At 43.9% G+C, this 24,335-nt stretch overlaps 1 protein-coding gene and 1 pseudogene across 1 annotated transcript in view; one reads left to right on the plus strand and one right to left on the minus strand.

Moving 5' to 3' along the window:
* Positions 1-24,335, minus strand: part of LOC126106643 (disheveled-associated activator of morphogenesis 1) — a 440,404-nt gene that overhangs the window by 133,119 nt on the left and 282,950 nt on the right. The window lies entirely within an intron of this gene.
* Positions 17,018-17,134, plus strand: LOC126107123 (5S ribosomal RNA; annotated as a pseudogene).

A 24,335-nucleotide genomic window follows, 5' to 3' on the forward strand; every position in this document is an offset into this window, starting at 1 on the left:
TATTATTTTCATTTTCAGTTTATACGCCACTTACAATGCATCTAAACTGAAATAATGCTAAGTATATTGTACTTATTACTCGTAATTAATTTCATAAAAGGCTCGGAAGAGAAAGGCGAAGGGAGATTTTGGACTCGGGCATGGATGTGTGTGATGTCCTTGGGTTAGTTAGCTTTACTTAGTTCTAAGTCTAGGGGACTGATGACCTCAGATGTTAAGTCCCATAGTGCTTAGAGCCATTTGAACCATTTTATTTTGGACCGCAAATAAATTTCCAAGAAAGAATTGTAATCCACGCGTAATGGACTTCGTGACGCGTGGTTTTTTCCAAAACTGTCCAATGACAGAGAATGATGTATGAATGTAATACGCGTTTGTTTTTTAGTAGAACTATTTTATAATTGTAAAAATGAGGCGTTTAAAACGTATGCAACATGCCGAAACAATTACTGCTCCTCCTGTTTTTGCGACGAATATCACCGCAGCGCGTGCAAATCATGAACTGTAAAACAATAAAACTTCCTAATTTTATATAAGACGTTCTGATATACGCTCTACAACGCCTTCCTGGAAATTTATTTGCAGTCCCAAATTTTCGTCTGCCTTTCCTCTTCATAACTTTTACGAAAATATCAATAAATAAAATATGTTGCACATTATTTTGGTTTATTTGTAGTGTACGTAAATCGAATATTGAAAATACAAAAAAAAATGTTGCCGCTTAGGAGCGCTGCCTAACAATCTCCGGATAAAGCAGTCTCTTTCCGATGCGCCAACCGTTGCTTAGAAACTGAACGCCTCTTCAGATCAGCACCAAAAATACCGTTTTTTTTCCTAAACTCTTGGCCATCTCGAACTCCCACACCTGTCAGTTTCTGAAGCCCCGCATATACCAGGGATATTCACGAAATCGGTGACGACGCATAGGCTCATTCGCTTTGTGAGTACGTGGACACTGCATAACAGAGTCCCCGAGGGTCCAAACTGCAGATATGCACTCGGGTACAAACGCATTACAACAAGTGGTCCACACGGCCATCGTTCATGTGGAGGCAGACTTCAGCACGTCCCTTCATCGATGCCCTTACACGCTCAAAAATCCCAGCCGTGTTCTGAACGCACTGACAACCATCCAAAAAAAAATCATATATATATATATATATATATATATATATATATATATATATATATATATATATATAGTGGGTTGGAACTGGGTGACAAAGGAGGACAGTGTACTAGCGAGCCACAACCACACAACCAATAAGCTATTCACCAGTTCTTAGGTGTCCGCAATGAGGATAAAAGTCAAACCATGGATGTGGTTCAAATGGCTCTGAGCACTATGGGACTCAACTGCTGAGGTCATAAGTCCCCTAGAACTTAGAACTACTTAAACCTAACTAACCTAAGGATAACACACACATCCATGCCCGAGGCAGGATTCGTACCTGCGACCGTAGCGGTCGCGCGGTTCCAGACTGTAGCCCCAGAACCGCTCGGCCACCAGCGGCCGGCAAAGTCAAACCAGGGCATTTTAGAACTTTGTACTGTACGGCTCATTTGTGATGTTTCGAAATAAACATGGTATTGGACATTGACAGTGCTGTACGAGGGGCAATCAATCAGTAAGGCAACATATTTTTTCCTCGACCATTTTCGGTTGAAAAAGATGCGAAACTTGTTGCGAAACACCGTGGAATATTCTCGCTTCAGCCCCTATAGTTTTACGAAGTTCCGTTGGGTGGTAGTGCTATTACGTACCATCAAAATGACGTCTGTAATGGAGGAGTGTACCAACTAGAGAGCTGTCATTGAGTTTCTTTTACAGAACCAGAGCATCGCACAGACGCTTGTAGAATGTCTACGGAGACCTAGCAGTGAATAATAAAAGCACGGTTAGTCGTTGCACGAGGCGCCTGTCACCGTCGCAACAAAGTCGCCCAAAAATGTGCGGTCTTCTGCGTGCAGGCCAGCCAGCCACACACAGCAACAGTGGAACGTGCGGACACTCTCATCCGATGTGATCGGCGGATCGCAGTCAAGCACCTCGCTGCACAATCCGACTCCTCTGTTGGCACAGCTGACACACTCTCCCGCCAAGGTGTGTTCCTGCCGAGTTCCTAGACACCTGACAGAAGACCGTAAAGAACAAACAAGGGTAACAAGTGCGGAATTGCTTGCGCTTTACGGGGTTGATGGTGAAATTTTTTGTCGAACGTCGTCACAGGCGATGAAACACGGGTTCATGACTTCCAATAGGAAACGAAATGGCAGTCCGTGGCGCCACGCCATCTCTCCTTCGAAGGAAACGTCCAAAGTCACACTCTCACCCGGTTAAGTCGTGGCGACGGTTTTCTGGGTCTCTAAAGTGTTTGATGTCCTCCCTCATGGTGCAACGATCAGCTCTCAAGTGTATTTTGCTATCCTCAGGAAATGGATGAAACGGCTTTGTGTGTTCGTCACCACAAAAATGCAAACGGATTTCTCCTTCTCTATGACAACACATGTTCACTCACATCTCACTATCAGTCACTGCACACACTATACTCACATTGTCTCATAACACTTCACTCACTACACACACACACACACACACACACACACACACACACACACATTGGTGATCTCTGGGTCATTTTCTGTATCGCAACTTTCCATTTGCTATCCTCAAAAACTGAGTCAGCATCCCTCCATAATGAGTGAGATGTTGAGCTCAGATAGAAGAAGAGGTGTTAGTATTGTGCTATGCATAGCTTGGGGGTAAGTATTTCTAGAAAGGAAGAAAAGAAGGAAAAAAACATAAAGTGAAGGTGTTATGCGGAATATTGGATATTTTATAATCATTATTATTATTTATTTGTATAACATTCTTTACCAAACCCCTACTCTGTTTTAGTTAAGTAATCCTTCAATGTATAAAATGTATTGCATAACAGGTACTTTTTAGCTGCCTTTTTAAATAAGTGTATTTTGGCAATTTCTTTAATCTCTTTTGGTAATTTATTGTACAGTTTGTAGAAAATGCTGTTTTGAGTTTTATGTTTATTTTTTTCTTGGTAAATGTAAGTTGAGTCTATCTCTTGTTGCATGGTCATGGACAGAGTTGTTTGTGCAATAATTAGCAATGTTATTTTTGATGTGTACAACTGACTGGTAAATGTATTCACACGGAGCAGTTAAAATCCCCAGTATTCTGAACACATCTTTACAATGAGCTCGACTAGTCTTTTTGGTTATTATTCTTATCGCTCTTTTCTGGAGTTTGAAAACTGTGTTCATATTTTGTGCAGTTGTTCCCCAAAAAAGAATTCCATAGCTAGGAATTGAGTGTACATATGAATAATATGTGACTAAAAGACACTGCATGTTACACACTGACGATAGGATTCTAAGTGCATAACATGTGATGACATTCTGTTTGCAAGTACCTTTGTGTGTTCACACCACTTCAACTGAGAATCAATATTCATTCCTAGAAATTTTGCATTTGTTACACAATCTATATAGGTGCCATCTACATTTAATGTAACATTGTCATTTTTCCTCTTCAAACTGAAACTCATGGCATTAGTTTTCTTTATGTTCAATGTCACTTTATTACTGATTGACCAATCATAAACATCCTTGAGAGTTTCATTTGCTTTCTCAGCAAGGAGTACTCTTGTTTTGTCAGTGACTGTAATATTGCTGTCATCAGCGAAGAGGATTTTTTCACCATGAGTAACACTACTGGGAAAGTCATTGGTGTATATCAGTAACAGAATTGGTCCTAATATGCTACCTTGTGGAACCCCTACATTAATGTATTTTGGTTCTGATAAGTGTTTTACCAAATGTTTCTCTCTGTTTGAAGTATGTGTTATCTCTACTCTTTGTACCCTATCTGTTAGGTATGACCGAAACCAGTCGTTAGCTACTCATCTTATTCCTAATGCTTCTAATTTATTTTATAGAATCTTGTGGTCGACTGTATCAAACGCCTTTGAAAGATCCAAAAATATGCCTGTGATACACTCATCTTTATCAAGAGCATCAAGTACAACTTTTGTGAATTCTACTACAGCTGACTCCATATTTTCGCCACTTCGGAAACCAAACTGTGATTCGCTTAAAAGATTGTATTTATTCAGCTAACTCATTAATCTGTCTTTCATAATTGCTTCTATTATTTTTGAGAATGCTGACAGCAGGGAAATGGGCCGCTAATTTTCTACGTCTCCTGCATTACCTTTCTTAAGCAAAGGTACAACTCTTGCCTGTTTTAACTGCTCTGGAAATGTGCCTGATGTGAAGGATTCATTTATTATATTTGAGTGGTCTTTTGCCAGAATGAACTAAGCGACATTTTAAAAAAATGAGTTCTTCACCATTTTAAAATGATAAGGTTTCATTCACTATGTCTTATGACAAAACGAACTATCTGACAACTCGCCTCGTTTCGTTGCTGTAGCAAGGGATTTCTTTGGCAGAAGGTTGGTACTATTCATTCTCTTGTTCCAAAGTGAACGATGCGGCATCACAAGATGGCTACCGTGGTATATAGCCCAGATGCACGTTCCCGCGCAATGGCAGAAAACGATGTTAATTGTGAAGACGAGTCGTTTAGTTCTAGTTCTTCTGACGTATATGAACCTAGTGATGCTACTTCTCAATCATCAAATGGTAAGTGGATTTTAATAACTGGTGATACTTTAGTTTATAGAATAAACTCGTTAATTGGAGGTTATGTTTTTTACCTCACATGCCAGAATGAACCATGACCACAAGTAGTAAATCTAACGTCACTGCACAATCGATAGTGAGTGTATGTTGATATTTCGGCCAGTGCTGCCATAAATAATGAGGGGAGAGAAAAATTGACCCTGTGGAAAGAAATACCTCTTTATTTAGGGCGGGAAATGCGATTTAATGTGGAGATGGTTCACTCTGGCAGAAGAGTTCCTGAAAGAATTGTATTTCGTATATTCGTCAGCTACCACAGTAATGAAATGGAATATTGTAACTTGGTCTCATGATTGGCATTCTTAATAAATCAATTTTGAAATCGAATTTGTAGATCTAAGTAATTTGTTTTTCTGATGGACATGAAATTTCTGGCAATAAAAGAAGAAAAGGAAACAGGGAACAATGGAAGAAAAACCTAAGGAAGAACTTACGTTAACAATAAAGGGGAGACTGTCCCAGAAAAGACATTTGTTGATTTTAATTGTTCATGTAGACAAAAATGCTGGCAAAAAATAAATTGTGAGGAGAGAAGAAAGTTTTTTGACACATTTTATGGAAGTGGGTCTTGGGATGGGCAGACATCAAAAGGAAGCTTTCTAAAAGCGTTAAGAAGAAGTTTTCTAGGTACTATTATATTCCTAGTGCGGATGGAAATGATGTGAAGGCGTGCAAAGAAACTTATCTAAAGACACTACAGATTTCTGGCAGCAGGGTGCATCGAGCCATAGCCAAAGCAAAGACACGCTCGTTACGTGACCAGCGTGGAAAACACGAACCTCATAATCATATTAATAGTTTCGCCTGTACATCGAGTCACTACTGCAGAAGAGATTCATCAAAAAAGTACTTGGACAGTAGACTTAATCTTAGTTTGATGTACAGATTATTCATTGATAATCTGAAAGAAGAAGATCCCAATATTAAATCTCCCAGCCAATCATTGTACGAAAAAGTATTTAGACGAGACTTCAATCTCAGTTTCAAGCCTCCTCAAAAGGATACATGTCAAACATGTGACAAGCTGAGCACGCTAATTACAGCAGAGGAGACACTTAGAGCTGGTGAGGCAAACACTGAGAAACTATGAAGATTAAGAAAGGAGCAGGAATTGCACCACAGAAAGGCTGAAGCTGCAAAGGATTGTCTGGAAAGGGATATGGAGAACTCCGAGACAGAAGATAATCTTACAGTTTTTTTCATTTGATTTGCTGAAAGCATTACTGCTGCCAAAATTGGCAACAGGTGTTGCATACTATAAACGTCAACTCTCCTGCTTTAATCTGGGAATTCATGATTTTAAAAGTGGGAAGGCAGTAATGCATTGCTGGAATGAAAGTACTGCTTCAAGGGGAGCTCAAGAGGTAGGCTCTTGTGTACTGAAGTAAGTCGAATCTCATGATATTGATCCAAGGATGATCGGATTCGCGTGGGGGGTAAAACAGGAATTTTAAAATTATGACAATGTGGATCTATTTGGTTGACAATGACAAAACTAACATTGAGGAAATTGCGCACAAATCTGCTGAACCTGGTCACTCGTATCTCGCTAACGACAGTGATAGTGGGGATATAGAGAGGAAACTACGGCATTATCTACAAATACACTGCTGGAAATGGAAAAAAAGAACACATTGACACCGGTGTGTCAGACCCACCGTACTTGCTCCGGACACTGCGAGAGGGCTGTACAAGCAATGATCACACGCACGGCACAGCGGACACACCAGGAACCGCGGTGTTGGCCGTCGAATGGCGCTAGCTGCGCAGCATTTGTGCACCGCCGCCGTCAGTGTCAGCCAGTTTGCCGTGGCATACGGAGCTCCATCGCAGTCTTTAACACTGGTAGCATGCCGCGACAGCGTGGACGTGAACCGTATGTGCAGTTGACGGACTTTGAGCGAGGGCGTATAGTGGGCATGCGGGAGGCCGGGTCGACGTACCGCCGAATTGCTCAACACGTGGGGCGTGACGTCTCCACAGTACATCGATGTTGTCGCCAGTGGTCGGCGGAAGGTGCACGTGCCCGTCGACCTGGGACCGGACCGCAGCGACGCACGGATGCACGCCAAGACCGTAGGATCCTACGCAGTGCCGTAGGGGACCGCACCGCCACTTCCCAGCAAATTAGGGACACTGTTGCTCCTGGGGTATCGGCGAGGACCATTCGCAACCGTCTCCATGAAGCTGGGCTACGGTCCCGCACACCGTTAGGCCGTCTTCCGCTCACGCCCCAACATCGTGCAGCCCGCCTCCAGTGGTGTCGCGACAGGCGTGAATGGAGGGACGAATGGAGACGTGTCGTCTTCAGCGATGAGAGTCGCTTCTGCCTTGGTGCCAATGATGGTCGTATGCGTGTTTGGCGCCATGCAGGTGAGCGCCACAATCAGGACTGCATACGACCGAGGCACACAGGGCCAACACCCGGCATCATGGTGTGGGGAGCGATCTCCTACACTGGCCGTACACCACTGGTGATCGTCGTGGGGACACTGAATAGTGCACGGTACATCCAAACCGTCATCGAACCTATCGTTCTACCATTCCTAGACCGGCAAGGGAACTTGCTGTTCCAACAGGACAATGCACGTCCGCATGTATTCCGTGCCACCCAACGTGCTCTAGAAGGTGTAATTCAACTACCCTGGCAGCAAGATCTCCGGATCTGTCCCCCATTGAGCATGTTTGGGACTGGATGAAGCGTCGTCTCACGCGGTCTGCACGTCCAGCACGAACGCTGGTCCAACTGAGGCGCCAGGTGGAAATGGCATGGCAAGCCGTTCCACAGGACTACATCCAGCATCTCTACGACCGTCTCCATGGGAGAATAGCAGCCTGCATTGCTGCGAAAGGTGGATATACACTGTACTAGTGCCCACATTGTGCATGCTCTGTTGCCTGTGTCTATGTGCCTGTGGTTCTGTCAGTGTGATCATGTGATGTATCTGACCCCAGGAATGTGTCAATAAAGTTTCCCCTTCCTGGGACAATGAATTCACGGTGTTCTTATTTCAATTTCCAGGAGTGTATTTGCCCCAGAACGGCTTTATTGTATTATTGAGAATGCCAGAGTGAAGAAAGGTAAATCTGAACTTGTAAAAATGGATTGTAGTGACTTCAAAAGTACTCATCATCATCAGTTATCTGCTATATTAGTAGGTCCTTTGCCTCTCCATTTTCTGCGATCCATTGCTTCCTTCTTAAGGCTGCTGTATGTTGTACCGTCCATCATGTCATCCAGTATCTGGAATCTCTTCCTTCCTCGCTTCCTTTTCCCTTCTACATAACATTCTAAAGCTGTTTTTATCAGTCCGTCATTCTTTCTTAATATATGCCCAATCCAATTTCTTTTTCTTCTCTTTATTACATCTAGTAACTGCCTTTTCTCTCCCACTCTTCTCAGTACCTCTTCATTTTTTTACTCTGTCCATCCAACTTATTCTTTCCATCTTCCGCCATATCCAGATCTCAAAAGCCTCCAGCCTTTCTCTGTCTTTTTTCCTCATAGTCCATGTTTCAGCGCCATATAGAAGAACACTCCATACAAGACATTTTATGAGTCTCTTTCTGAGTTCTCTGTCCAGACCGCAGCAGAAGATTCTCCTTTTCTTATAAAACGCCTCTTTTGCCATTGCTATCCTTGTTTTAATTTCAGTGGTGCAGTTCCAGTCGGTGTCTATCCTGCTTCCAAGATAAAATTTTGCACCTGTTCTAGTGTTTCTCCATTCAGCACAATTTTTATTTCCTTATTTCGTCATATTGCCAATACTTTTGTTTTATTTGTGTTAATTTTCATTCCATATTTTTTTCCGTTAGTTGCAATGGTGTCCACCAAATCCTGTAATTCTTTTTCCCCTGTGGCTAGAAGGACCGTGTCATCAGCAAATCTCAAGCACCCTTCTCTTCTTCCTCCAATTTCTACTCCTTTGTCATCTAATGAGCATTGGTCAATCATATTTTCCAAGTACAGGTTGAAAAGAGTAGGTGATAAACAGCATCCTTGTCTTACTCCTTTCCCTAGTCTGATCCAGTTTGTACTTTCTCCTCTCACTTTAACTGAAACTTTTTGATTAAGGTATAATGAGTTTATAAGTCTTCTGGTTTTCCAGTCCATTCTCTTTTACTTCATAATAGTCGCCAGCTTGTCCCATACCACATTGTCAAATGCCTTTTCTAAATCGATGAAGCACAAATATAGGTCTCTTTCAATAAACCTTTCTCCCAAGATTCTTAGGAGCCCTATTGCATCTCTGGTGCCCGTATTCCGTCTAAAGCCAAACTGCTCCTCGCCGAGATTCTCCTCTATTACTTTTTCAAGTCTTTTATTAATTATTCTTAACATCACTTTGGCTGCATGTGAAATGAGGCTGATTGTCCTTTGCTCGCTGCATTTCTTGGTTCCTTGTTTTTTCGGTAATGGAATCATTACTGTTGTCAAAAAGTCGTCAGGCCATTCACCACTGTCATATACACTCCTGGAAATTGAAATAAGAACACCGTGAATTCATTGTCCTAGGAAGGGGAAACTTTATTGACACATTCCTGGGGTCAGATACATCACATGATCACACTGACAGAACCACAGGCACATAGACACAGGCAACAGACCATGCACAATGTCGGCACTAGTACAGTGTATATCCACCTTTCGCAGCAATGCAGGCTGCTATTCTCCCATGGAGACGATCGTAGAGATGCTGGATGTAGTCCTGTGGAACGGCTTGCCATGCCATTTCCACCTGGCGCCTCAGTTGGACCAGCGTTCGTGCTGGACGTGCAGACCGCGTGAGACGACGCTTCATCCAGTCCCAAACATGCTCAATGGGGGACAGATCCGGAGATCTTGCTGGCCAGGGTAGTTGACTTACACCTTCTAGAGCACGTTGGGTGGCACGGGATACACGCGGACGTGCATTGTCCTGTTGGAACAGCAAGTTCCCTTGCCGGTCTAGGAATGGTAGAACGATGGGTTCGATGACGGTTTGGATGTACCGTGCACTATTCAGTGTCCCCTCGACGATCACCAGTGGTGTACGGCCAGTGTAGGAGATCGCTCCCCACACCATGATGCCGGGTGTTGGCCCTGTGTGCCTCGGTCGTATGCAGTCCTGATTGTGGCACTCACCTGCATGGCGCCAAACACGCTTACGACCATCATTGGCACCAAGGCAGAAGCGACTCTCATCGCTGAAGACGACACGTCTCCATTCGTCCCTCCATTCACGCCTGTCGCGACACCACTGGAGGCGGGCTGCACGATGTTGGGGCGTGAGCGGAAGACGGCCTAACGGTGTGCGGGACCGTAGCCCAGCTTCATGGAGACGGTTGCGAATGGTCCTCGCCGATACCCCAGGAGCAACAGTGTCCCTAATTTGCTGGGAAGTGGCGGTGCGGTCCCCTACGGCACTGCGTAGGATCCTACGGTCTTGGCGTGCATCCGTGCGTCGCTGCGGTCCGGTCCCAGGTCGACGGGCACGTGCACCTTCCGCCGACCACTGGCGACAACATCGATGTACTGTGGAGACCTCACGCCCCACGTGTTGAGCAATTCGGCGGTACGTCCACCCGGCCTCCCGCATGCCCACTATACGCCCTCGCTCAAAGTCCGCCAACTGCACATACGGTTCACGTCCACGCTGTCGCGGCATGCTACCAGTGTTAAAGACTGCGATGGAGCTTCGTATGCCACGGCAAACTGGCTGAAACTGACGGCGGCGGTGCACAAATGCTGCGCAGCTAGCGCCATTCGACGGCCAACACCGCGGTTCCTGGTGTGTCCGCTGTGCCGTGCGTGTGATCATTGCTTGTACAGCCCTCTCGCAGTGTCCGGAGCAAGTATGGTGGGTCTGACACACCGGTGTCAATGTGTTCTTTTTTCCATTTCCAGGAGTGTATTTTATTACATAACCTCAATATTTCTCTTATTCCATTGTGGTTCAAGCATTTTAGTATTTCTCCCGGTATTGTATCTGTACCTACTGCTTTACAATTTTTCATTGCAGCAATGGCAGACTTTACTTCTTCCATTACGATGGTCGGTCCTTTCTCTTCATCGCTTACACTTTTGTGTGATTCAAGTTCGAGAGTTTCTGGTTTGCTATTTGTGTCATACAGCTCTTTTATATATTCTTCCCATCTCTGGAGGACATCGTCACGATCTTTGTACACTACCTCTTCGTCTTTACTCAAAATTTCCATAGTAGCACTTCCTGCTCTGTTTTGTTCCCATGTCATAGTCTTTACTCTGTTGTATAGTAAGTCGTATCTTCCCTTCCTGTCCAGTTCTTCAATTTCATCACATTCCTCTTTTAGCCATTTTTTCCTAGCCTGCTCTGTTTCTCTACGCAGTTCGTTATTTAACCTTCGGTATATCTTTCTTGCATCTTCAGTGTTCTTGTTTTTCAATTTTCTTCTCTCCTCCATCTTGGAAATCATTTCTTGTGTGACCCATGGTTTTTTTGACCTTTTCCCTTTTACATATCCTATATTTTGCTGTCCTGCTTTAATGATTCCTTCTTTCAGCATATTCCAGTACTCGTTGGCATTATCAGGTGCTTCTTTGTCTCGTAATGTGTTTAGAAAGTCCCGAGACAGCATTTCTGTAATTTGTTCTTTGTTGACCTTATCTTCTCTAGATCCCACTTCTTCACCATTGTCGCCTTTTTCAGTTTTTTCATTCTTATTCTTTTCTTTTCATTCTTGTGGTTCATGGTGTGGGTTCCTGTAGTCATGTCCTAGTTCATGAACCACGGGCAACGTATGAGTGGCCAAGTAAGTGGTCCCGACAGTCGGGATACCAGTTACTTTGGAATAAGGCTGGGCATCTCGGACATATTCTGAGTCGTGGTCACCTTTGTGCTCATACGGCAAAGACTACCAAATCCACCGGTTAGTCCCTCAGCCGTTAGGGGTAAAACCCAATGGGACTCGGGGCAAGTAAGGCTAGCAACCTGCTTCCCTGGTACTTTAAATATGATGCTGGCAACAATCAGAGCAAAATGCCTCGGACCTTTGGAGGTGACGGAGTCCCACCTCTAACTGACAAACCAGGGACTCCTAAGATACGACTTGGCAAGCAAATGGTAATGAGATGGGGAGCTATTAATATCAATGGGGGCTACTCTGGGAAGAAGGTAGAGCTGGCAGAGGCTGCAAGTAAGATGGGGCTGGACGTTTTAGCTGTTAGTGACATTCGGGTAAGGGGTGAGAAAGAAGAGGAAGTGGGAGAATACAAGGTCTACCTGTCAGGAGTCAAAGCAGGAATAGCACAATGGGGTGTAGGGCTTTACATCAGGAAAGAAATTGAACCCAGCTTAGTTGCAATAAGGTATGTAAACGAACGACTGATGTGGATGGATCTGACAGTGTCTAGCAAGAAAATTAGGACTGTGTCAGTATATTCGCATTGTGAAGGGACAGATCAAGACAAGATGGATAGTTTTTATGAGGCACTCAGTGATGAAGTCGTTAGAGTAAAGGACAAGGATAGTGTTCTGTTCATGGGTGATTTTAACGCCAGGATTGGAAATCGAACAGAAGGGTATGAAAAGGTTATGGGTAAATTTGTAGAGGATATGGAGGCCAACAGGAACGGGAAACAACTCTTGGATTTCTGTGCCAGTATGGGCTTAGTAATCACAAACTCCTTTTTTAAACATAAGAACATTCACCGGTATACTTGGGAAGGCAGGGGAACCAGATCTGTCATTGACTATATAATAACAGATCAGGAATTCAGGAAGGCTGTGAGGGACACACGTGTATTCAGGGGATTCTTTGATGACACTGATCATTATTTAATCTGCAGTGAAATTGGGATTGTGAGGCCGAAAGTGCAGGAGGTCAGGTCCATATGTAGGAGGATAAGAGTGGAGAAACTTCAGGATAAGGAAATCAGGCACAAGTACATAACAGCGATCTCAGAAAGGTACCAGTTAGTTGAATGTAGTCAATTACAGTCATTGGAAAAGGAATGGACAAGGTACAGGGACACAGTACTAGAAGTGGCTAAAGAATGTCTTGGAACAGTAGTGTGTAAAAGAAGGATGAAGCAAACAGCTTGGTGGAATGATACAGTCAAGGCAGCCTGTAAAAGGAAAAAGAAGGCGTATCAAAAATGGCTACATACCAGAACCCAGGTAGACAGAGAAAGTTATGTTGAAGAAAGAAACAAAGCCAAACAGATAATTGCAGCATCCAAGAAGAAATCGTGGGAAGACTTTGGAAACAGGTTGGAGACTATGGGTCAAGCTGCTGGAAAACCATTCTGGAGTGTAATTAGCAGTCTTCGAAAGGGAGGTAAGAAGGAAATGACAAGTATTTTGGACAGGTCAGGAAAACTGCTGGTGAATCATGTGGATGCCTTGGGCAGATGGAGGGAATATTTTGAAGAGTTGCTCAATGCAGGTGAAAATGCGATCAGTAATGTTTCAGATTTCGAGGTAGAATGGGATAGGAATGATGATGGAAATAGGATCACATTTGAGGAAGTGGAAAAAATGGTCAATAGATTGCAGTGCAATAAAGCGGCTGGGGTGGATGAAATTAAGTCAGAACTCATCAAATACACTGGAATGTCAGGTCTTAAATGGCTACACAGGATAATTGAAATGGCCTGGGAGTCGGGACAGGTTCCATCAGACTGGACAAAAGCAGTAATCACACCAATCTTTAAACATGGAAACAGAAAAGATTGTAACAACTACAGAGGTATCTCTTTAATCAGCGTTGTGCGTAAAATCTTCTCAGGTATTGCTGAAAGGAAAGTGCGAGTATTAGTTGAGGACCAATTGGATGAAAATCAGTGTGGGTTTAGGCCTTTTAGAAGTTGTCAGGACCAGATCTTTAGCTTACGGCAAATAATGGAGAAGTGTTATGAGTGGAATAGGGAATTGTACCAATGCTTTATAGATCTAGAAAAGGCATATGACCGGGTTCCTAGGAGGAAGTTATTGTCTGTTCTACAAGATTATGGAATAGGAGGCAAACTATTGCAAGCAATTAAAGGTCTTTACATGGATAGTCAGGCAGCAGTTAGAGTTGACGGTAATTTGAGTTCATGTTTCAGAGTAGTTTCAGGGGTAAGACAAGGCTGCAACCTTTCACCACTGTTGTTCATATTATTTATGGATCACATGTTGAAAACAATAGACTGGCTGGGTGAGATTAAGATATGTGAACACAAAATAAGCAGTCTTGCATATGCGGATGACTTAGTTGTGATGGCAGATTCGATTGAAAGTTTGCAAAGTAATATTTCAGAGCTAGATCAGAAATGTAAGGACTATGGTATCTCCAAAACGAAAGTAATGTCAGTGGGAAAGAAATATAAACGGATTGAGTGCCTAATAGGAGGAACAAAGTTAGAACAGGTGGACGGTTTCAAGTACTTAGGATGCATATTCTCACAGGATGGCAACATAGGGAAAGAACTGGAAGCGAGGTGTAGCAAAGCTAATGCAGTGAGCGCTCAGCTACGATCTACTCTCTTCTGCAAGAAGGAAGTCAGTACCAAGACTAAGTTATCTGTGCACCGTTCAATCTTTCGACCAACTTTGTTGTATGGGAGCGAAAGCTGGGTGGATTCAGGTTACCTTATCAACAAGGTTGAGGTTACGTATATGAAAGTAGCTAGGATGATTGCAGGTACTAGTAGATGGGAACAATGGCAGGAGGGTGTCCACAATGAGGAAATCAAAGAAAAACTGGGAATGAACTCTATAGATGTAGCAGTCAGGGCGAACAGGCTTAGATGGTGGGGTCATGTTACACGCATGGGAGAAGCAAGGTTACCCAAGAGACTCATGGATTCAGCAGTAGAGGGTAGGAGGAGTCGGGGCAGACCGAGGAGAAGGTACCTGGATTCGGTTAAGAATGATTTTGAAGTAATAGGTTTAACATCAGAAGAGGCACCAATGTTAGCACTGAATAGGGGATCATGGAGGAACTGTATAAGGGGGGCTATGCTCCAGACTGAACGCTGAAAGGCATAATCAGTCTTAAATTATGATGATGATGATGTTGATTATGATTCATTCTTATTTCTATTTCTGCCATAAGTAAGTTGTGGTCACTATTAATATCTGCACCTGGTAATGTGTGCACCTTCTTGATTCCATTCTTATATCTTTCTTCTACCAGTATAAAATCGATTTGGTTTCTGTATTTATCCCCTGGTGATTTCCAAGTGTAGAGCCTCCTCTTATGGTTCTTGAACCATGTGTTTGCCGCTATCAGCTGCCTTTCCCTGAAGTCAATTAACCATTCACCTCTGTCATTTCTCTTTCCAAGACCATGACTGCCTACTATGTTTCCCTCTTTCCCTTCTCCCACAATGGCGTTCCAGTCTCCCATTACTACTTTGCAGCATTTTTTTATTTTCGTCCATTATTCTCTCTATTACATTGTACGTTTCCTCTACAATTTGGTCATCATGTTCTGAAGTTGGCATATACACCTGGACAATCAGTAAATCTTTTTGTGCTCCTTTCAGCCTTACACCAATAACCCGGTCATTTGCATAGTCTACATATTCCACACATTTAGCCAATTCCTTTGTCATAATCATTCCTACTCCATTAATTCCTTTTACTTCTCCTCCTGAGTCGTAGAATACATATTCATATGACTGCAACACTCCATGTCCATTCCATCTTACCTCAGCAACTCCTACGAGGTCCATATGATTCTTTTCCATCTCTCTTTTAAGGTTTTCTAGTTTTCCTGCTTGTAGCAGAGTTCTGACATTCCAGGTACCAATTCTCGTTTCAAGTTGTCCCCCCCGGAGATCCGAATGGGGGACTATATTACCTCCGGACACTGATTTAACATGAGAGGAAGCCATTTTTTGTGCATAAAATGGAGACTGCATTATGCAGGGGAGATAATCTGCGGTGGTATTCCCGTTGCCTTCCGCAGTTCTGGAGGCCGCCCCTAACATGGGATACAGACGCCTTTTGCAGCCGCCCGCTCCGGGTCAGACGCTGCATGAGAAGTGTAGGTTGGAAAACGAAAGACCCCTAGCCCTCGAAACCTAATAGCGTCAGGGTCGGAAAAGAACAAGAGCTGGCCGAGGGTGGCCAGGTAGGGAAGATAAAAGTGAGGAGCCCGGCATAAGTGAGTGGAAGCAATGCCAGGACTCAGCTCGGGGCCCCGTGGTCGCCAGCCACGTATCACTAGGTGTGACTCCCTGAGGAGTACTATGCTACTCGAAAAAGCAATGACTAACAGAAAAGTAAATCTTTCTGCAGAAAAGATTGAGTGGCTTAGGATTAAGGAAATGAGATTTTCAAAAGAGAAGCCGGGGATAATGGAGTACAAATACAGTCATAATGACATGGAAGAATACTCTTCAGTGAATTTAAATTAACGCTTAAAAGCTCGCCACTGTTCTCTCAGTCAAATTACACTATCTACACTGTATCAATTAGGGCGCACTCTATGCCTTGAGAAACTGAAAGGTATTCAGAGCCTTCTAAAGTACGTACCCCCAGTATACCATGAATGCTATAAGAGTCTCAAAATGGCTGAAGTATCAGGAATGAGCAGTGACAGTAAGGAAGAAGATGAGTAATGGGGAAGCATAACCATCGCCTTAAGTATATTCCAATGTTCTCTCCTGATTCCAAAAATTACTTAGTAATGCTGTATTACATAAATGCTGAAATTATATCTGTGTGTCTCAGTTACCAAATAGATCCATATATGAATATAATACAAAAACAAGATAACTTTACTTTATATTTCGTACTGAAGTGCATTAATGTGATGTGACGACAAAATAACCTGACGTACATGGATATTTTACATTGTTTCTCTGTAGTTTTAAGTTTCAAACTGTAATTAAATAATGTGCTGCAAGGCTCAAAATGCTTGTAAAAGTTTTTCATACCCATTATGCACCAGACCACATATATATTCATAAATATTTTTGAATAAATAAGTTGCTGTAAACTCATAACTTCAGTCCTTCATTTCTCAAAACTAAACTAAATGTCACTTCGTTCATTATGGCAAAAGACCACTCATTCGTTAAGGGGCCTTGTATAATCCCTGTGCTCTGTTTCAGTACACACATTGGTACTTCATCTAAGCCTATAGACTTTTTATTTTTTACTTTTTGAATTGTTTTACTGACTCCATGATCTGTGATTGGAAGTAACATCCTTGTATTTAGTGCAAGATTATTTACAGGCGTTATATTTGTTTGGGGGAATTTTTGCTGTAACTTCTCTGCAATACTTGAAAAATTCTCGTTTACATAGTTTTCTAAGTGCTGTGGATCATTTATTAAGGCAACGGCCTTGCCGCAGTGGATACACCGGTTCCCGTGAGATCACCGAAGTTAAGCACTGTCGGGCGTGGCCGGCGCTTGGATGGGTGACCATCCGGCCGCCATGCGCTGTTGCCATTTTTCGGGGTGCACTCAGCCTCGTGATGCCAATTGAGGAGCTACTCGACCGAATAGTAGCGACTCCGGTCAAAGAAAACCATCATAACGATCGGGAGAGCGGTGTGCTGACCACACGCCCCTCCTATCCGCATCCTCACCTGAGGATGACACGGCGGTCGGATGGTCCCGGTGGGCCACTTGTGGCCTGAAGACGGAGTGCATTTTGTGGATCATTTATTACTTTATCCCCCTCCCTTAACAGTATCTTATTCTGCGTTTGTTTACCTCTCCCCGTTTCCTTTTTTATAAGATCCCAGACTGCTTTGCGTTTATTCTCTGCATTATATATTATTTTGTCATTAAATGACTTTTTTGCAGCAATCAGCACCTTCCTATAGATCTTTTTGTATCTATGATAGAAATTTAAGAATTCCGGATCATTGCGAACCTTTTTCATGGAACTGAGGTGTTTAAGTGTTTGGGAGGAATTCTTAATACCTGCTGTTATCCATCTCTTTTTGTGAGATGTTGATACAGACACGCATACTTTTGGAAATGCCTTTTCAAAGTTCAGCTTAAACAATGTGGAGAATATAGAAAATTTCATATTCACATTGGTTTCCTTATACACTTCATCCCAGCTTTGTTTTTCTAGTTCTTATGAAAAATCTTTTATTTTGATTTCTGATAGATGTCGTTTATAGGCTCGTAGTTTAGGGAATGATTCGATGCTCTGACTTTACTGTTGTTATTTGACAGAGATGGTCTGATAGTCCGAGATCTTTTACAGCTACATCACATTTTTCCCTGTCATTATTTGTGGCCACATGGTCAATTACTGATGAAGTCGTTGTGGTAACCCTTGTTGCACTATTGACCAATAGAGACATGCCAAAACTTTAAAGGGTGTTTATGAAGGTGCTGGTGGATTCATTTATGATGTTAGTGTTGATGTTTATGTGCCCACACAGAATTATGTTGACCTTTGTGGAGTAAGGCCATCGCAGTAAACGGAGACTTCGTTGATAAGTAAGGTTATGTAGCCAAAAGAGTGGGGAATGACACGGTCTATTGGAATCGCCAATAAAACCAACCTGCATTCAGAAGAAAACTGTGCTGCATTATTTATTGAACGTCCCTCGTACTTTCTGAGAGAATATTGCGAAGTCTTATAAGGTGCTTAAGCGTGTAGATAGTGAAGAAAGAGATATAGCAAATATAAATGCAATCGTAGAAAAACAAATATAGATTTTTGTGGCCTAATACCTCCCTGTAAAAAGAAGAGCAAAACTATGTGCCTCTATATATGAATATAGGGCCATTAGACCTTCGAGGAGTTAGAGACAGTTTTAAAAGAAATGAGGAACAGGGAGCCTACACGAGAAGATGGAATAAATACAGAATTAGAATGATAACGGGGCCTAAAACTAAATCAAAGATTTCTGAATCTAATTTATAAATGTTGGAACAGAAGCCGTATTCCAACATCACGGTTGCATACCAAAATTATGCCTATATTTAAAAAAGGAGCTAGAAACAGGTGTGAAAATTGGTGTGGGTTGGCAGGAGAGTCAACACCGGGTTACAAGAGGAAGCCGAAAGGCACGCGTTTTAGCTCACGCAGGCTGGTGTGAGGTCTAGAACAGGACAAGGAAATTAGAATTTAGAAAAAACGGACGTAGCTGGTGGAATACTTAACTTTAGTCAATAAATTGTGAACGTCGGTCTTGACGGTACATGTTTTACAGCATCAATAGTAACTGGTACTGGCGCCTTGCTAGGTCGTAGCAAATGACGTAGCTGAAGGCTATGCTAACTATCGTCTCGGCAAATGAGAGCGTATTTTGTCAGTGAACCATCGCTAGCAAAGTCAGCTGTACAACTGCGGCGAGTGCTAGGAAGTCTCTCTAGACCTGACGCGTGGCGACGCTCGGTCTGCAATCACTGATAGTGGCGACACGCGGGTCCGACGTATACTAACGGACCGCGGCCGATTTAAAGGCTACCACCTATAAAGTGTGGTGTCTGGCGGTGACACCACAAAAATCATGGAGGAATAAGCGTTTTGAATACAGGATATAAAATACTAGTTGGTCATAACCAAGCAGATGGTGATCCGAGAGTTGCAGTGCTAGTTGTATACAAGGCAGGCTGCTGAAACATCGTAGGTACCCATTAACCATTAATCGATGTGCCTGCTGAGTATGCTGAAAAAAATTACAGTTCCACTTTCCACAACCAGGTGGAAACATGACGCTGTAAGCTGAATGTGGTGTGGATACAGGAAAAGGGGAGGAACGACTAAAAACAAGATAACGGTGGTTCTGGCACGTTTATTAGGACGTGGTCAAAAGTTACAACATGTGTTCAGCGTCATCTCCCGACTCAGCAACACGCTGCATCCACAACACAGCTCGGTCGACAGTCGCTCGCAACATATCCAGTGTAATCAGATCGATATGTCGTCGTACACTATCCTTCAGATAAGGAAGAGTCCGGATACACCCCTGACAGACACGGTCTTACAGATATCCTCACAACCAGAAGTAACAGGGATTTAGGTCGGGTGATCTGGAAGGCCACACACCTTGAAATTGCCTAGAGATTATGCGGTCGTTACTGGAGGGTTCTCGAAGCAAATCTTTCACCTGGCAAGCGACATGTACAGGGCTATTACAAATGATTGAAGCGATTTCATAAATTCACTGTAGCTCCATTCATTGACATATGGTCACGACACACTACAGATACGTAGAAAAACTCATAAAGTTTTGTTCGGCTGAAGCCGCACTTCAGGTTTCTGCCGCCAGAGCGCTCGAGAGCGCAGTGAGACAAAATGGCGAGAGGAGCCGAGAAAGCGTATGTCGTGCTTGAAATGCACTCACATCAGTCAGTCATAACAGTGCAACGACACTTCAGGACGAAGTTCAACAAAGATCCACCAACTGCTAACCCCATTCGCCGATGGTATGCTCAGTTTAAAGCTTCTGGATGCCTCTGTAAGGGGAAATCAACGGGTCGGCCTGCAGTGAGCGAAGAAATGGTTGAACGCGTGCGGGCAAGTTTCGCGCGTAGCCCGCGGAAAATTGGCTCATGCCAGAACTGGAGACCGACAGCGCCGACTTCATCTTTCAACAGGATGGTGCTGCACCGCACTTCCATCATGATGTTCGGCATTTCTTAAAGAGGAGATTGGAAAACCGATGGATCGGTCGTGGTGGAGATCATAATCAGCAATTCATGTCATGGCCTCCACGCTCTCCCGACTTAACTCCATGCGATTTCTTTCTGTGGGGTTATGTGAAAGATTCAGTGTTTAAACCTCCTCTACCAAGAAACGTGCCACAATTGTGAGCTCGCATCAACGATGCTTTCGAACTCGTTGATGGGGACATGCTGCGCCGAGTGTGGGAGGAACTTGATTATCGGCTTGATGTCTGCCGAATCACTAAAGGGGCACATATCGATCATTTGTGAATGCCTAAAAAAACTTTTTGAGTTTTTGTATGTGTGTTCCAAGCATTGTGAAAATATCTCAAATAATAAAGTTATTGTAGAGCTGTGAAGTCGCTTCAATCATTTGTAATAACCCTGTACTATCGCCCCATCTTCTATGGAAAAAATACTGTGGACATGCAAAGCCGGAATCACGTGTTGCAAAAGGAGGTCCTCATAACGTGAAGATGTCACTGTACACCTAACAGTCTGTAACATTATGTGATTGCCTTATCATTTTAAATCATTCACTAATCGAGCAGTCGCTCGGCAACAGCTACAGTTAGCAAATAATGTTGCGAGAATGTAAAAGGTGAACGACCTGTGACGTAACTTGTTTATTGTCGAAGCGCCGTCAGAGATGCAGTGAGTTATTGACTTTGAAAACCGCGGCGCGAAAAACGGACAGAAGAAGAACACTTTTACACATTTTTTTTTTTTTTTTTTTTTTGAGGTACGAGATATTCTCGATGAACAGTTACTCATTCTTCTCTTGTCTCCTGTAACTTGTGTCGGACGCGCATGTCTTGCCGCCGTATTATTATTGTCAAAATTAATATTGTTCTAGTGTAAAGTAAATGTGTAATACTAAAAGTGCCTAGCAGTAGATTTATTGTGCGACGTGTATGTGAAAACGTCCAAGGAATTGTTTCCATTAAGAGAAGTGCCAGTCAAAACGGCATCCATGTTAAATCCTTCATTGCAGTGTAAGTTCGTCTATTAATTGCCATAAATTCAGAGTTAAATGGAACTGGTGTATGGACTATTTATTTAATATAGAATCTATGTCTCACTCCTTCATGAAGTTATTTAATTTTCTTTATGTTTCTGCCAAATAGAGAGTTCACAGTCACGAATTCTTTCGTCGAGTTCGGACGGAAGTTGCATGCGGCGAAATATTTTCTCCGCGCCATATTCTACTGGTAAATGCACGATAAACTACGGTCCCTTAGGAAATTCATGTTGAGCTATCCAAAATAATTATATTTTGAATAGGCATTTACTCTCCTCTGCAATGCAACTTCCGACTGATCAGACGATCCAACAAGAGACAGCCGCACACAGTCGGCGTTCGCAAATATGTTTCCACCGCTGATTATAGCTATATGTTACAGCACAAAAGTAACATATTGTTATAATTAGAGACTACGAACGGGGAAATTTATAACTGTATGTTTATGTATACACATTACGTAAACATATCGTTATAAGGCCCGCAACGTGTCATCTCCTCGAAGAAACACGGACCGGGAATGGAGGGGCTCGAGAAAGAACACCGCACAGTCAGGTAAGGTGAGCGCACAGGACGCTCCCGCGCAACATACGGCAGGCAGTTGCGTGCAGTGTAAAAGAATATTCCCTGGCCGCATGTCATCCATTTACGTGCGTGGCAAATTCGAAGGCAAAGCCACGGCGCTGTAATCTTTCTCGGGGCTTCTTTCGGCTGCGCATTCTGAATCTTATAGGGATACCAGTATAAAATGCGCAGCAAAATATTTTGAACTCCTTACCGAGAAAACCAGATTTGAGTGATTACCTCTCACTACGGACGCTGCAGCTCGCGACGGCCTCTACTTAACGACTGGGAACAGCGGCTTTTGCCTGGAGCTGTCAGTGCTAACTGACAAGCAACACTGGGAGGGATGTACGACGAACGTATTCGTCGGGACAGTGAGGCGAAATTTGGAGTGAACGGCCTGGGCCTGTGGCAGCAGCAGCAGCAGACGGTCGACGCGAGTGCCTCCGCTAACATTACGGTGCCGCCTGCAGCGCCTCTGCCGGGCTCGTGATCGTGCCGTCTGGAAAGCCGGCGCCCGGTGACACGGGTCCCCATTTCACTGGGTAAGAGCTGATAATAGGCGCGGACCCGAGTTGTCAACAAGGCACTGTGCGAGCTGGTGACGGCTGCATAACGCTGTGGGCTGGGTCTGCGGTCCAGCTGAATCGATCGTTGACTAGAAATGGTTATGTTACAATACCGGGAGACCATTTGCAGCCATTCGCGGACGTCATGCTGCAAAAGAAAGATGCAATTTTTATGGATGACTACACGCCATGTAACCCGGCCACAACTGTTCGCGACTGGTTTGAAGAATATTCTGGCCGACTTAAAAGTTTTCTGGGTTTGGTACCGCGTCATAATGTAAAAACTACTGCTGCTATAGAGAAGCCAACGTTTCGGCCACGATTGCAGCGGCCTTCTTCTGGGTCTAATGGTCCGTTCTAGCTATGCAGTGTCCAGACATCGGCGAGACTGGTAGACCAATAGCAACGCGCATTCGGGAGCACGAGCGTTACATTCGTCTAGGGCAACACAATACATCCGCAGTGGCAGAACATCACCATGACTGCGGAAAAGAAATAAAATTCAGCGAAGCCTGTGTGTTGGCCGAGCAGCCAACTATGACGAAACGCAAAATCAGAGAGGCCATCGAAATTCTCAAACACCCTAACAACATGAACAGGGAGGATGGACTCGGGCTTGCCCCATCTCGGCTGCCAGCAATTAGAGCCCAACAGACCGCACTGTCAACACGAGGCACGAGCACTACCGGCGAGTAACTGCCGCCGCGCGGCCGACGTCCAGCAGCTGGTAAACACACAGCAACTTCTCATTCGACGGTGGCCACCAATCATGGCACATAACACAAGAGCCAATGGGCAACAGAGGTCACGTTCTCCCTCCACCGCAGTAACCTATTAAAATAAAGTTCCCTCTCCTTCTTCCTTAAGTGACCAATAAACCAACTACCTTTTTAAAATTATGACGTAATGGCATGCGCAGTGAACACTAACAACAAAATATAAAGGACACTGCATAGCTAGAACGCACCATCAGACCCAGAAGAAGGCCGCTGCAATCGTGGCCGAAACGTTGGCTTTTCTATAGCAGCAGTAGTTTTTACATTATGACGCGGTACCAAACCCAGAAAACTTTTATGTCGACTAGAAATGGTTATGTTACAATACCGGGAGACCATTTGCAGCCATTCGCGGACGTCATGCTGCCAAAGAAAGATGCAATTTTTATGGATGACTACACGCCATGTAACCCGGCCACAACTGTTCGCGATTGGTTTGAAGAATATTCTGGCCATTTCGAGGGAATGATTTGACCAACCAGCTCCAGCTCGCTCTACACGAATCCCGTCCAACTTTTACGGAACGTAACCGAGGGATCAGTTCGTGCACTGGCAACACTGTCGCGACTGTGGACAGCTGCAGCGCGTTGTGGCTCAATATTTCTGCAGAGGACTCGAACGACTCCTCGAGTCGCTGCACCACGGCGGGCAAAATGAGGTCCGTCACGATACCAGGAGGAACCCCAGGAGTTTTGTCAGCTCTCTGTGTAAGGTAAGACGTGGCCAAAGCAGCTGGCAGACACGGACTCAACCTGCAAAGGAGATTGCTTACAAATCACTCGTGCGACCAGTCCTAGAATACTGCTCGAGTATGTGGCAGCCGTATTAAATAACGCTAACAGGGCATATCGAATGTATACGAAATATTTCCAGAATGAGATTTTCACTCTGCAGCGGAGTGTGCGCTGATATGAAACTTCCTGGCAGATTAAAACTGTGTGCCCGACCGAGACTCGAACTCGGGACCTTTGCCTTTCGCGGGCAAGTGCTCTACCATCTGAGCTACCGAAGCACGACTCACGCCCGGTACTCACAGCTTTACTTCTGCCAGTATCTCGTCTCCTACCTTCCAAACTTTACAG

The sequence above is a fragment of the Schistocerca cancellata genome, chromosome 10, assembly GCF_023864275.1.
Source record: "Schistocerca cancellata isolate TAMUIC-IGC-003103 chromosome 10, iqSchCanc2.1, whole genome shotgun sequence".
In the NCBI taxonomy this organism is placed as follows: Eukaryota; Metazoa; Arthropoda; class Insecta; order Orthoptera; family Acrididae; genus Schistocerca; species Schistocerca cancellata.